Raw genomic sequence first — 13,046 nt, 5'->3', positions numbered from 1 at the left:
TACCAAAATGACAACTCAAGAAATAAAGTGTCAGAAAAACTAAACAGGTGGCTGTTACCGTGCAAGTGAAAAGAATCAGCAGAATTTTCAACTTTTTCTCCATTCCTGCACTTTCAATGAACGATGAAGGATTAAACTGCACAATGCCCATTTGGGATGTAATAGGAAAGGCCGACCCAAGTATGGAAATACAGTTAAATCAGAGAGCTTCCTCAGTGCCCATCACTCTGAGTCTATTTAACAATCAGATATCCCTACATCTGTAGCCAGAAGTGTGCATTGATGGGGTACAGAACAGGCCACACCAAAATATGCCACTTTGGCATATTGATTATTTTGAATTAAAGTCGCTGGAGAAAGAGCTGGTACAAGAAGGACCCTCTGCCCTCCTCTCAGTTGCCCTGAAAGCAGGAAATAAATCTCCCATGCAAAGGTACCTCCTGCACCAGGAGGTAGGGAGACATCCTGATTGCCAGAGATAGGGAGTTGGGGGCCAAGGATTCTATGTAAACAAACTTGGCTTAATTTCTTCACTAATTAGTACCCACATCCAAGTTTCTTTGTTTCTGCAGCTCTTCATTAATTTACTGTTTGTCTAAAGGGTGTACAAAAGCTGCCTACTTTGGTCACTTTAGGTCTCATCGTCTTACGGGTCCCCCATGTGTATATAATTAAATTTGTTTTTCTACTGTGAATCTGTCCTATGTTAATTTTATTACCTCAGCCAAAGGAATCAAAGGGTAAGGGGGAAATTTCACCAACCCAACAGGGTTTAAGAGAGCAGGTATGAAAATATGTTCACTAAGTGCAGTGGCATCAGGGTCAGAGGCCATAGTGTTTTGGAATCAATACTGATCAATTTTGAAACAAATGAAAAGCTAGGCATGTCTAAGATGGCAGGTGAGGTGTCATATTTTGTATAATTGAGTTCCTAATGTCATGGCAGAAACCTCCACCTATGTCCTTCTATAAGACCTATCAGATTCCAGGTTGCAGAAGAAAACATCCTACTGGAAGTGAGAAAAACGTCTGCCAGCAGGGTCATGGAAATAAGATGTTATATGGAAGAGGAGACAATCACAGGGATATTATACAGGGATATATATTTTTCAGGAAGCTAAATGGAGTTCTATAGCTGGAGCTCACCTAGAAAATATTTCATTAAGAAACAGTATAAAATCTATAATCCAGGATTATTTACTTTCTCACACTTAAAATATAATATTTAATAATCCTCCAGCATACTGAAAATTTGAGCTTTGTGAATTATCTCATCAGAAAGAAAGCAACACCATCGCAAACATGGTCTTTGACTACCCGAAGAAAAATGACTGATATAAATCACAAGTTTGTTTCCTTATTCTTTAAGTATTAACATATTTTCAGCGAGAATTCAGGACATGCAGGATTATAGAACTTTTTTCAGGCTGTTTGCATCATGAGCCAAGATTATAGTTTGGTTCACGCTGGTTTTCCTTTATATCAGAAAACGTCAGACCCTGCAATAGCTTCTCTAACTTTCTTTCTCTCTCTTCCTTCCTTCTTTCCTTCCTTCCACTCTTGCTTCCTTTCTTTTCCTAAATACAACATCATGCAAAGTATCATTACGATATTTTTGAAATTGAAATACCATTCAGGAAGATGTCACATACTTCTCCTCTGTTAAGTGTAACAGATGTATGTTTCAACAGTAACAAACTATAGGAGGGGAAAAAAACAAAAACAACCATTTCTTTCCCTCTTTGGCAAACATCTGGAAGAAGAGCAATACACAACCCATGACAAACTATATTCTCAAGCTTCTTCCTGGCATTCCTTGGGTAGGATGTGAGATATTCCAAGCAACATGCAAGTAACATCCACCCAACACATTTCTACCGAGCACCCATTTGCATCCAATCTTGGGACATACAGAAAGGAGGGATACCCGCCTGGATGAGTCAGGGGAAAGAACATGGAGCCAAAGAGAACTATACCTTTCAAATCTAATAGAATTTTTCTGGTTGGGTTTTGAACTTGCTTGGGATCTGTGGCCATTTTCTTCTGATTGCCCCTTTTAGAACTGGAATGTCTGTGCCTGTTCTACCTTTGTAATTTGGAAGCCTGATTTGTCTGGATTCATAGGTTTGCAGGTGGAGAGAATGAAATCACACCTCAGGCCTCACCCACCTCTCATGATGAAACACACCTCAGGTCTCACCCATAACTGACTCAGATGATATTTAGATGAGACTCTGGATTTAGAATTGATGCTGGGGCGGGATAAGACTTGGGGTTGATAGGATGGGAGCAAATGATTTTCCCACATGAGAAGAACATGAATTTTGGTTAGAAGGCAGAGTGTTATGAGCTGATTTACATCCCCAAAATTCGTACTGAAACCCTAACCCCACAATGTGACTACAGTTAGAGAGAGAAAGGTAAAAGAGACATAATTAAAATGAAATGAGACTCTACGATAGGGTAAGGCCTTAATCTGACACAGGGATGCACTGAACACACACAGAGAAAAGGCCAAGCGAAGACACAGCAAGAAGGCAGTCACTTGAAACCCAAAGGGAGAGGCCACAAGAGGAACAGAACCAGCCAACATCTTGATCTTGGACTTCCAACCTCTAGAACTGTGAGGAAATATATTTTGTTGTTTAAGCCAGCCTATTGTATTTTACTATGGCCATCCTAGCAGACTAAAATGTTCTGGAAGGTGGAGAGAAGAAGTTAGGCTGTCTAGGAAGCTTGGAATCCAAGGAACAGTATCATGAAACTGGCAATCCAGAAATGCCAATGGATGAGAGTAAAATAAACCCCAACAAGAGTCTGTTCTCTCAAGGGTCCAAAAAGGTATATGAGAGTATAATAATTCATAAGAATTATTTCATAAACTTCATCAGGATTTTATTTATTTGTTATTTATTTTTAAAAGATTTTATTTATTTATTTATTTGTCATAGAGAGAGAGCACAAGCAGGGAGAGCGGCTGGCAGAGACAGAAGCAGGCTCCAGCTAATCAAGGAGCCTGATGCAGGACTTGATCCCAGGACCCTGGGATCATGACCAGAACCAAAGGAAGACACTTAACCGATTGAGCCACGCAGGTGTCCTGAGGATTTTAATAATAAAAAAGTATCCATCATTGGAAATGCTAATAGAAAAAAAATAACAAATGCATGCCGACACCAAGAATACAGAGATTTCAGAACTATCTGCCATGTATTTTAAAGCAATTGTCATAAAAGTACTTCAAAGATCAGTTAAAAAACAGTTGAAAAACAATGAAAAAAATAAAATGCTTCAGCAAAGAAATAGAAATCATAAAGAAAAATCAAATGAAAATTTTGGAAATAAAAACACAACTGAAAAAAAAAAATAAACCCAATAGAAGGGTCCAACCAGTGAATCCAAAGAGAGAACAAGTTAAGTCATCCAATCTGGACAGCAGGGTAAAATTAGACTGGAAAAATACGTAAGTGAACAGGCCCGTAGAGACCAGGAGGACTATAACAAAAGAGCAAGCATTCATGTTGTCAGAGCCTGCAAAAAGAAGAAGATTAAAGAATAGGCCTAAAAAAATTATTTGGAGAAATAATGGCTAAAAACTTTCCAAATTTGTCCAGTGGCATAAACTTACAGATTCAAGAAGGTTAAGTGAACTCTAAATAAGGAAAATAAGAGAAATTCCTGCAAAGGTATCATGGTCAAACTTCTGAAAACTAAAGACAAAAAAAAATCTTGAAAGCCTCAAGAGATAAATGATACTTTACCACAGGGTAAGAAAAAATTGAACAAAAGTATCCTTCTGTTTAAAAATCCAGGAGGTCACAAAAAAGTGGCATGAAATTTTTCAAGTGCTAGAAAAAAAAAAAAAAAAGAATTGCTGACACAGAATTCTACATGCAGTGAAAATAAAGGTAAAGTCAAGATATTTTTTTAAAAAAATTGTTACCAGCCAATTTACTTTAACAGAGTGGCCAAAGGAACTTTTTTAAATAGAAAAGAAATGATAAAAAAGCAATAAAGGAAGAACAAGAAAAGAGTAAAGAATGAGTAGAGACAAGACAGTTTACTTCTCCCTCTGATTTTTCTCAATTATGAGTGTCCACTGAAGCAAAAATTCTAACACATATCTAAACGTGGTAGTGGATATATTTAAAAATAATTATAGAGAAAGGGGAAAAGGAATTGAAACGGAGGCAAAATGACATACTTTATTGAACTGGTAAAATACTGACATCCATAAACTGTGATAAGTTGGACCTATAATGCCTAGGACAACCAAAATAATAATAATGTATACAAGGAGATATACTCTAAAATACAGTAGATAAATCACAATATAATTCTAAAAACTATCCATGTAACCCCCTGGAAGACAAAAAAAAAAAAAAAAGATAAAAATCAAAGAAAACAAATAGGAAACAAAAAATAAAATGGAAGAGTTAAACATTCCAATAATGTAAATGATCTAAATTTAAGAGAAACATTAAGAGAATAGATTAATAAGACAACCCAAATTCAAGAATCTCATTTTAAGTATAATGCTATAGTTATGTTTAAAGTAAAAATGTAGAAAAAGATGTATCATAAAACATTCATAAAAAGATAAAATAAAATTTAAAAGGTAATAAAAATCAATAAAAATCTGGTTCTTCAAAAACAGCAAATAAAATTAACAAATATAATAAGACTGACAAAGAAAAAAGAGGGAAGGCACAAATGATCAATATCAGGAATAAAATAGTGATTATCTCTACAGATCTTGCAGATGTCAGAAAGAAAAGGAAATGCTATGAACAACTGGCCACCGAAGCAGATATAAAGATGTCAACAAAGCATATGAAAATGTTTTCAACATCATTAGCCATTAAGGAAACTCGAATTATATCCACAATGAAGTATCACTACATACTATCAGAATGGCTAAAATAAAATACAGTCGCAAGCACAAATATTGCTAAAGATGAAGAGAATCTGGATCTCTCATTCAAGAGAGTATGGAAATATAGAATTGTACAGGCACTCTAGGAACTAGTGTAGTTAAAAACACGTATTAAGAATAAATTTAACAGTCCTTGAAACTCCTCTGTAATCCAGAAATTGCACCTGTAGGAATTTATCCCATGAGAAATGAAAACTTAGGTTCACACAAAGCTTGTACCCGAATGATCACAACAGTCTATTTCTGATAGCCAAAAGCTGTAAACAACCCAGATATCATTCCACAGATGAATGGTCAAACAAATGGTAGTGCGTTCATAACCAGCAAATACCATCTCAGCTGTAGAAGGTAATTAAGTCACTTTTTCAGATTCTATAGCAAGTACTTGGAGCGAAGAGTATTTTTACCCGGTAACTTGAGTTGTAATGTTGGATCGAAACTGATGGAAGGAAAGAGCTCACCTTGCCATGCTTGTGAACCCTGCTTGGTATGGGAATGTTATGAGGGGCTGGAGTTACTGTCATATCCTGAAAAGAAGGACAGGTAGGAAAAGGTGGATGCAGGTGACTGTGTGGACCGCCTCCTGGGAATGCAGGGACTAGCTGCATGGTCACAAGGTCTCTCGTGTCATGCCGCTGAAAGTGACATCTGTCAAAACCAACACTGGGCACGTGTTGTGAGAACGACATGAAGGATAATGGGAGCTACACAGAATTGGACTGAGAAGCAGATGGAATGTAGGAAACAACTCCACCTGGTCTCCCCCTTTCCCAGTCTTCATGCTTGCAAGAAAACCTGCAAACGGAGAGGAACGCAGAGCTAGATCTTTGACCCTGGACTGAGTTAATCAAATCTACCTTGGGCAAAGAAATCACTGCCTTGGACTGAATTTGCTTAAAAGCCTACAAATTAAGATTTCTAACAAAGGCAGCTAGTTTTTGTTTTATGGATTGCTTTATTTATTTTATTATTATTTTTTTTCTTTTCCAGTTCTCGGAAGTTCTACTTTTGCTAGCCTAAGTTTCGTGAACTGTCATTAACAGTGAAATGTTCCCTTGGCCACTCAGATTTGTTACTGGTTATTGGTTTTGTGTTAGATGCCAAGGAACGAGGAGCTGACATTAAGGACTCTGCCGTCCTGCAGGCTCTCACTGTGTGGTGAGAAGAGTAATGAACGTAAGGGGAACTAAATGTCATCAGTGAGGAGAAATCAGGCTGTGACGTTCGACTAGGGCTCTCTGAAGAGTTCTCAACACAAGCCTAAGGTCCATATTACCTGAATACAGCCACTTATGTTTTCAGATTGGGTATTACTTTCAGATCCAGCATAGCTCCTTTTCTTATTTTAAATCTCAGTATGTATCATTGCTAGAATAGTAACATACTCTAAAATAGTCTCTTCTCAATCGTAAATTCCTTTGTGTGCTTATTACAAACAGTCTGTAGGGACTTCTTTCATAATTGCTTTCACTGGGAGTGCAGTGCTTGCTAGTCATATATCATGTATGCTTTTATTATTGTTAGTTTCTGGTAAAATGTGTACTGCATCATTGGATATTTCAAAATATATTTGAAATATTGGCTTTTCCATTGTGTCACCCGTTTTCCTGGTGTTTATCTTGTACAGCACATCTCATTTTATGAAAGCTTTATTAAAGTATTATATGGCTAAATAAAGCTCAAGCATATTCCCTCATGTTTTAGGTAAGCCTGGTTTTTCTGTGATCAAAACAGGGCTCTAACAAACATCTTTTTGGTCAATTTTAAATGAATTCATTGATCAATAACAAGTAGTAATGCTTGAGAATTGTATGCATTTTGAAGCATTTATTGTTTATTAATAAAAGTAAATGTGGACTTTCTACATCACAAAATGTTAAATATATGTCAACTATTTTGCACTTAATATGTGCATGTAAGTTTTTAAAGAAGCATTAATCTTTCATATTATCAGTTTTAAAAGATATTTTGTCTTTTATTGGATATTTTTATTAAATAATAAATGTGCATGGTTTAAAAATTAAACAATACTGAAAGACTTATAGAATGAAGCCATCTCTATTATAATTCCTTAACTCTGTTCTCTAAAGACAGTAACTTTTAACTGTTTTACCCATTTTCTTAAGTATTTGAGTATCTAAGTAAAATAATAATATATACTAATTTACTTACAAATTTTACATATTATGAATTAATTAACTATAGACAGAATTTGTCTTTATCTTTCCTACATAGTTATATGAAAGTTTTAGTTTTAAAAAAATCAGCATCATTAGCATGATTTATAATCTCACTTATACTATAAAGTCAAATAGTGGCATAGTATACAGATCCTTTTTTTCTTATAATTTTTAGAAATTTCATATATTATATATAAATATATTATATATGTATTTGTTTGCTTTTTACTTGCTAGATTTCAATGAATGGCTGTTTTTTTCCCCAATTGCTTTATCAGCAATACCCTCTAAGCGTTCTCTAAAAATAAAGAATCCCAATGCTCCCATTTTCATGGAAACCTTCCTGGATCCTTCAACCATCTGTTCCAATTCAGTGTGATGGTTCTCTATGTCTGCTGTTCATCTAGCACCTGCATTTTCACTCAGCTTCCTCCTATGTTAGATGAACTGCTTATTGAATCACCTGTTTTGGTTGAAAGCTTCCTTTTGCAGGACATCTGTAACTAATTTTCTTAAAAAAAAAAAAAGTTTACAAATGGTCTATTTTCTAAGTACCTGCAGCCCTGAAAGATATATATTTTGTCATCATACTTGATTAACATTTTGGCTGTGTACAGAATTTTAAAGTAGATTTTCCTGAAGGACTATGAGGGTCATTTCACTCTGGTCTTTTTGTTTTCGGTATGGCTGTAGAGAAGTCTATTTCCATTCTTCTTCCCAATGCTATCTATTAAGTGGCTTGTGGTGATAGTGGTCATGATTTGGTTTTAATCCAGAATCTTATAGGATCGTCTCTTAACTGATGCTGTTCTGAAATGTCATGGTATGTCTTTGTGAGTCTGCTTTCATCCATTGCCCTGAGTGCTTGAGAGGCATTTTCAATATAGTATTTCATGTACTTCTCTTATCAAAATTTTCTTACTCTACTTGTCTCCTCTATTTTCTCACCCCCCACTGTATTTTTTTAAAAAAGATTTCATTTATTTATTTGACAGAGAAAGGACAGGAGAGAACACAAGCAGAGGGAGAAAGAGAAGCAGACTCCCACTGAGCAGAGAGCCCTATGGATGCAGGGCTCCATCCCAGGACCCTAGGATCATGACCTGAGCTGAAAGCAGATGCTTAATGGATTGAGCCACCCAGGCACCTGTTACTTTGCCATGAATTGTTGGTGTGACTGCAGAAGGTAAATACAAATAATGAAACCACATGATAGTGTACAACTTGAGCTCAGAGAAAGCATCCATCCCTTCTGTTCATATTAGCCAAAGCAAATCACATGAACAAGGTTTATGTCAATGGGATGAAACAGTTGTCCTCCAAAGAATACGTCTCATGGAGAGGTCTAGTGGATATTTTGGCAATAATACCATCTATTATACTTGGTGTCTGTTCATACAGAAGAGTCATTATTAGCTCTGCAAGCACATTGAGGATTGCTGACGGATGAGTTTCACTGTCTAGTGACTAACTGAAACAAGAAGAAGAGGGCACCTCTTTAGCAATGTAATGGTATTTTTGCCTGTGGTTATCCAGTTTCAGCCATTCTAAGAACAAAGGGGACCAGGAATGCGAGACCTTCATGAAATCTCCATTTTCAGTCACATAATCTGTTTCCCAACACACCTGAGTCTATCATTGCTATTTCCATCCCATTAAATTCTTCCAAACTGAAACCTCTGGTCTTCTGCTTGGCGGCATTCAACTAGGTAGGTGGGGTTATGGAATGATCAGACAGAACTGCAGATACTCACCCTGTTTTTATATATCTTTTTAAATTTTTTAAAAAATATTTTATTTATTTACTTGACAGAGGGAAAGAGATCACAAGTAGGCAGAGAGGCAGGCAGAGAGAGAGGAGGAAGCAGGCTCCCTGCTGAGCAGAGAGCCCAATGTAGGGCTCCATCCCAGGACCTTGAGATCATGACCTGAGCTGAAGGCAGAGGTTTAACCCATGGAGCCAGGCAGGCGCCCTCACCCTGTTTTTTTTTGTTTTTTGTTTTTTGTTTTTTTTTTTTATAAAGATTTTATTTATTTATTTGACAGAGAGAGATCACAGGTAGGTAGAGAGGCTGGCAGAGAGAGAGAGAGAGAGGGAAGCAGGCTCCCTCCTGAGCAGAGAGCCCGATGTGGGACTCGATCCCAGGACCCCGAGATCATGACCTGAGCCGAAGGCAGCGGCTCAACCCACTGAGCCACCCAGGCGCCCCCTCACCCTGTTTTTATAAAGCCTTATACTCACTCCTCTTTCTACTCCAGGAATTGATATCTCCAAGCCCCAAACCTTTTAAAAGTCCCTTGTCATGGAACAACTGGCTTCATTTTCAGTATTCTCCTGTCTATGCATCTGAGATTTTAGGTCTTCTACCCAGCTGAATTCATTATCACTCCTCCAACGTATCTGCCACTCTTTCCCATAATCTTTGTCCTTGTGGGTTTGTTCCATTTTGTATCCTCAGTATCATTTTAGTAGTCATCTGGGAGGAAACAGAGATAAGCTTGTGTGACTAGAAGTCAAAATGTAAAGACTCGAAAAGTGTAAAAAGAGGATGGGTAATGTCGAAGGATTTGAGACACTGGAAGAAAAGGTAAGACAGTGCTATAATTGTGTTCAACCCAACTTGGAGACTTACAGGACACCTGAGAATGAAGACAACAACCAAAGAACAAGAAAAAGAATGAATATAAAATGGGATTGGGGGAAGGTGGAGAACAGAATTCCCTAAGATAATGAAACAGACATAGTGGATGAGAGTAAGCAAAAGCTTTAATTAATACAGAAGATGAGAAATGGGATTCAATAAATAAAATATCTTAATAATAATCTCAGTGAGCTCTTATAAGTTTGTTTTTTACACATGATAAAGCTACTTTAAAAATCCTGTAATATCATCTAGACCTGAGGCTGGAAAACATGTTTTGTTCTCTTTTTTGTTTCTTTTTCCCACTGCCAGCAGAGTGCCTGGAACATAATTCAATTGCTGTTGCTTGAAGGCCTTAATGCCTTCTTGATTTAATATAATTGAAGGTCATAATACCAATTTAGTAATTTTAATTCTGAAAATTTGTGGAATAGGAACCTGGCATCTGCAGAGTTATTTAGGCAGTTCATTAAGATACAGCACAAACTATATTTGGTAAAGGACCCCATGCCCAGGGAAATATGATGATGCTTACATGCGTCTTTTATTTGTAAAACATTTTATTTTCTTCTCAAATTGCTTTGTTTGATAATTATGGCCAGGATTTAAGGTAGGGTCACTTATTTTGTATAAAGGAAGTATGTAGGTTTCATAAAACCTTGAACCAAACTAAAAGAAAGGATTGATTTATGTTATTATAGACGCACACATTCATTCAAAAATATGAGTACCTATGTCTCAGAATTCTATGTTTCAGATACACTGTGGTGAGCAAAGTAGGGAGACATCCCTTCCTCTCTTCCCTCTCTCTTCCTTCCTCCCTACCTCCCTCCCGATTGTTCATTCTTTTCTTTTTTCTTTTCTTTCCTTTCCTTTCCTTTCCTTTCCTTTCCTTTCCTTTCCTTTCCTTTCCTTTCCTTTCCTTTTCTTTTTTCTTTCCTTTCTCCCTCCCATTCTTCCTTCCCTTTTTCCTTCCTTCCTTCCTCTTTTTAAAATCTCTTTCCTAACAGAGATTGTAAGGTAGTCATGGCACATACACTATGAACAAAAGAACAGTAAAACATAGCATACTGGATTGTCATAAAAGTTACACAGAAAAATAACAGCAAAAGTACTGATGGAAAGGGTCCCTGAAAAGGCATTTTGAGTAGAATTTGAATTTGTTGAAAGAGTGTTCTCAAAAGAGCCAACAGCAGATGCAAAAGCCATAAGGTGCTACAGTTGGTCCTTGAATAATACAGGTTTAAACTACACGGGTCCACTTATAAGTGAATTTTTTTCCAGTGAGTACATTAGAGAACCGTAAATGTATTTTGTCTTATTATTTTTTTTAACATTTTCTTTTCTTTAGCTTATTTAATTGTAAGAATGCAGTATGTAAGTTTTCCAGTCATTGGTAGGCTCTTAGCACTTAAGTTTTGGGGGAGACAAGAGTTATAAATGGATTTTTCACTGCGTGAGGGGTGGGTACCCCAAGTCCCCTCATTGTTCAAGAATCAACTGTTCATATTTTGCATTTCTGAGTAATTAAAAGACTAGTTTGAGGGGCACCTGGGTGGCTCAGTGGGTTAAGCCTCTGCCTTCGGCTCAGGTCATGATCTTGGGGTCCTGGGATCGAGCCCCGCATCAGGCTCTCTGCTCAGCAGGGAGCCTGCTTCCCCTCTCTCTCTGCCTGCCTCTCTGCCTACTGTGATCTCTGTCTGTCAAATAAATAAATTAAAAAAAAAAACTAGCTTGACAAAAGTAGAGTATGGATAGGGATGAGAAGTAGAAGATAAGCTCAATGGCAGAGGAATAGTATAAAAACCTAGGAGGCCCTTAAAAGAACTTTCAGTTTTACCCTGAGGGAGATGAGGAACCAGTGAGGATTTTGAGTTGGGGAGTGAAAGCTCAAGAATATTTTTTTTAAATCTGAGTTTATATCCAATTCTAATAAGAATAGATAGGCTTGTAAACCTTAAGTGAGTAAACTAAAATGAATAATCAGTTTGGCTCTTACTATGCGTGTCTGAAGTTGAATTTCTATTATTACTATTAAATTTATCTGTTACAGAAGATTAACTACATTAATGATGTTGAATTTTAACCCTGCTCATATCTGAGTCCTTTGTCATGTAAACTATCAGGGCTTACCACTCCATTTGGGTATGAGCATGTGTTTCCTATTGTCTGATGGGACTTAGTGTAATGCATGCAGAGGCTTGACGTGCTTACACGATTTCCCATTCTTGCTCTTACCCTCTACCATGGTCATGAACACACACTTGGTCTAGCATATTACAAAAAAATGTTACATGGAATAGAGTTTAATTGCTCCAGTTGTCCCAGCTACAGCTGTACTAGATCACCCAACAGTCAACCAATCTCTAGACATGTGTCTAAACCCAACCAAAGTCAGAAAACCTGCCTTGGTGACCAAACCCAGATCAACTAAAAGTTGCCGACTCACAGGTTAAACAAATGCTTATTGTTGTGCGCCCCTGAAATTTTTTGTTTGTTCTAGAGCATTAAATTGTACTAGGTAACTGATATACATGTGAAGAAATTTAATTAAAAGAAATAAAACACACATAACCAAAATAAAAATAAGAAAAGATATACCAAAAGATAAAAAAGATATTTGAAACTTGAAGAGCAGACTACATATAGATATAAAAGTAGTATATAATCTGTTTATAAATAGGAGAAAGATGGAAGGTTTCTCAATTTTATCAAGGAAGAATAACAAAGAACATAAAGTATAACAAAACTCAGAAATTATAGGATATTATTTATACTTATTAATTCAAATTCCTAAAAACTAAGCAAAAACCTTATCAAATGCAGTTAAAATAATTATCAAAATAATAATTACTTTTTTTTTCTTAAGTAGACTCCACACCCAATCTTGAACTCAAGATCATAAGATCAAGAGTCACATGCTATACTTACTAAGCCAATCAAGTGACCCAGTAATTAGTTTTCTTAAATCTGTAATATATAAAATTCAGAGGCAAAGAAGTAAAAACTGTCATCATCTCAAAAGATGCCAAAATGTATTTAATAAAATACAAGTATATTTTTAACAGGAGACTTTATAAAAAAGATAGATATGACTGAATATTTCCCCATGTTATGAAGGATACTGATTTTAAGCCTAGAACTCTCATTCTACTTCTTGTGGCTCCCCCATTAAAAAGAATTCTAAAATGGCTTCCACATTTCCTGTCACCTGGTGTACATACTTTGGACAATGTCCTCTCACTAATTGTAGGCAGTACCTGTGAATATACTGGGTATCAATTCCAC

This window comes from Mustela erminea, chromosome 12, assembly GCF_009829155.1.
Source record: "Mustela erminea isolate mMusErm1 chromosome 12, mMusErm1.Pri, whole genome shotgun sequence".
In the NCBI taxonomy this organism is placed as follows: domain Eukaryota; kingdom Metazoa; phylum Chordata; class Mammalia; order Carnivora; family Mustelidae; genus Mustela; species Mustela erminea.
The sequence above is the reverse complement of the archived record's forward strand: the minus strand, read 5'-3'. Positions refer to the sequence as shown.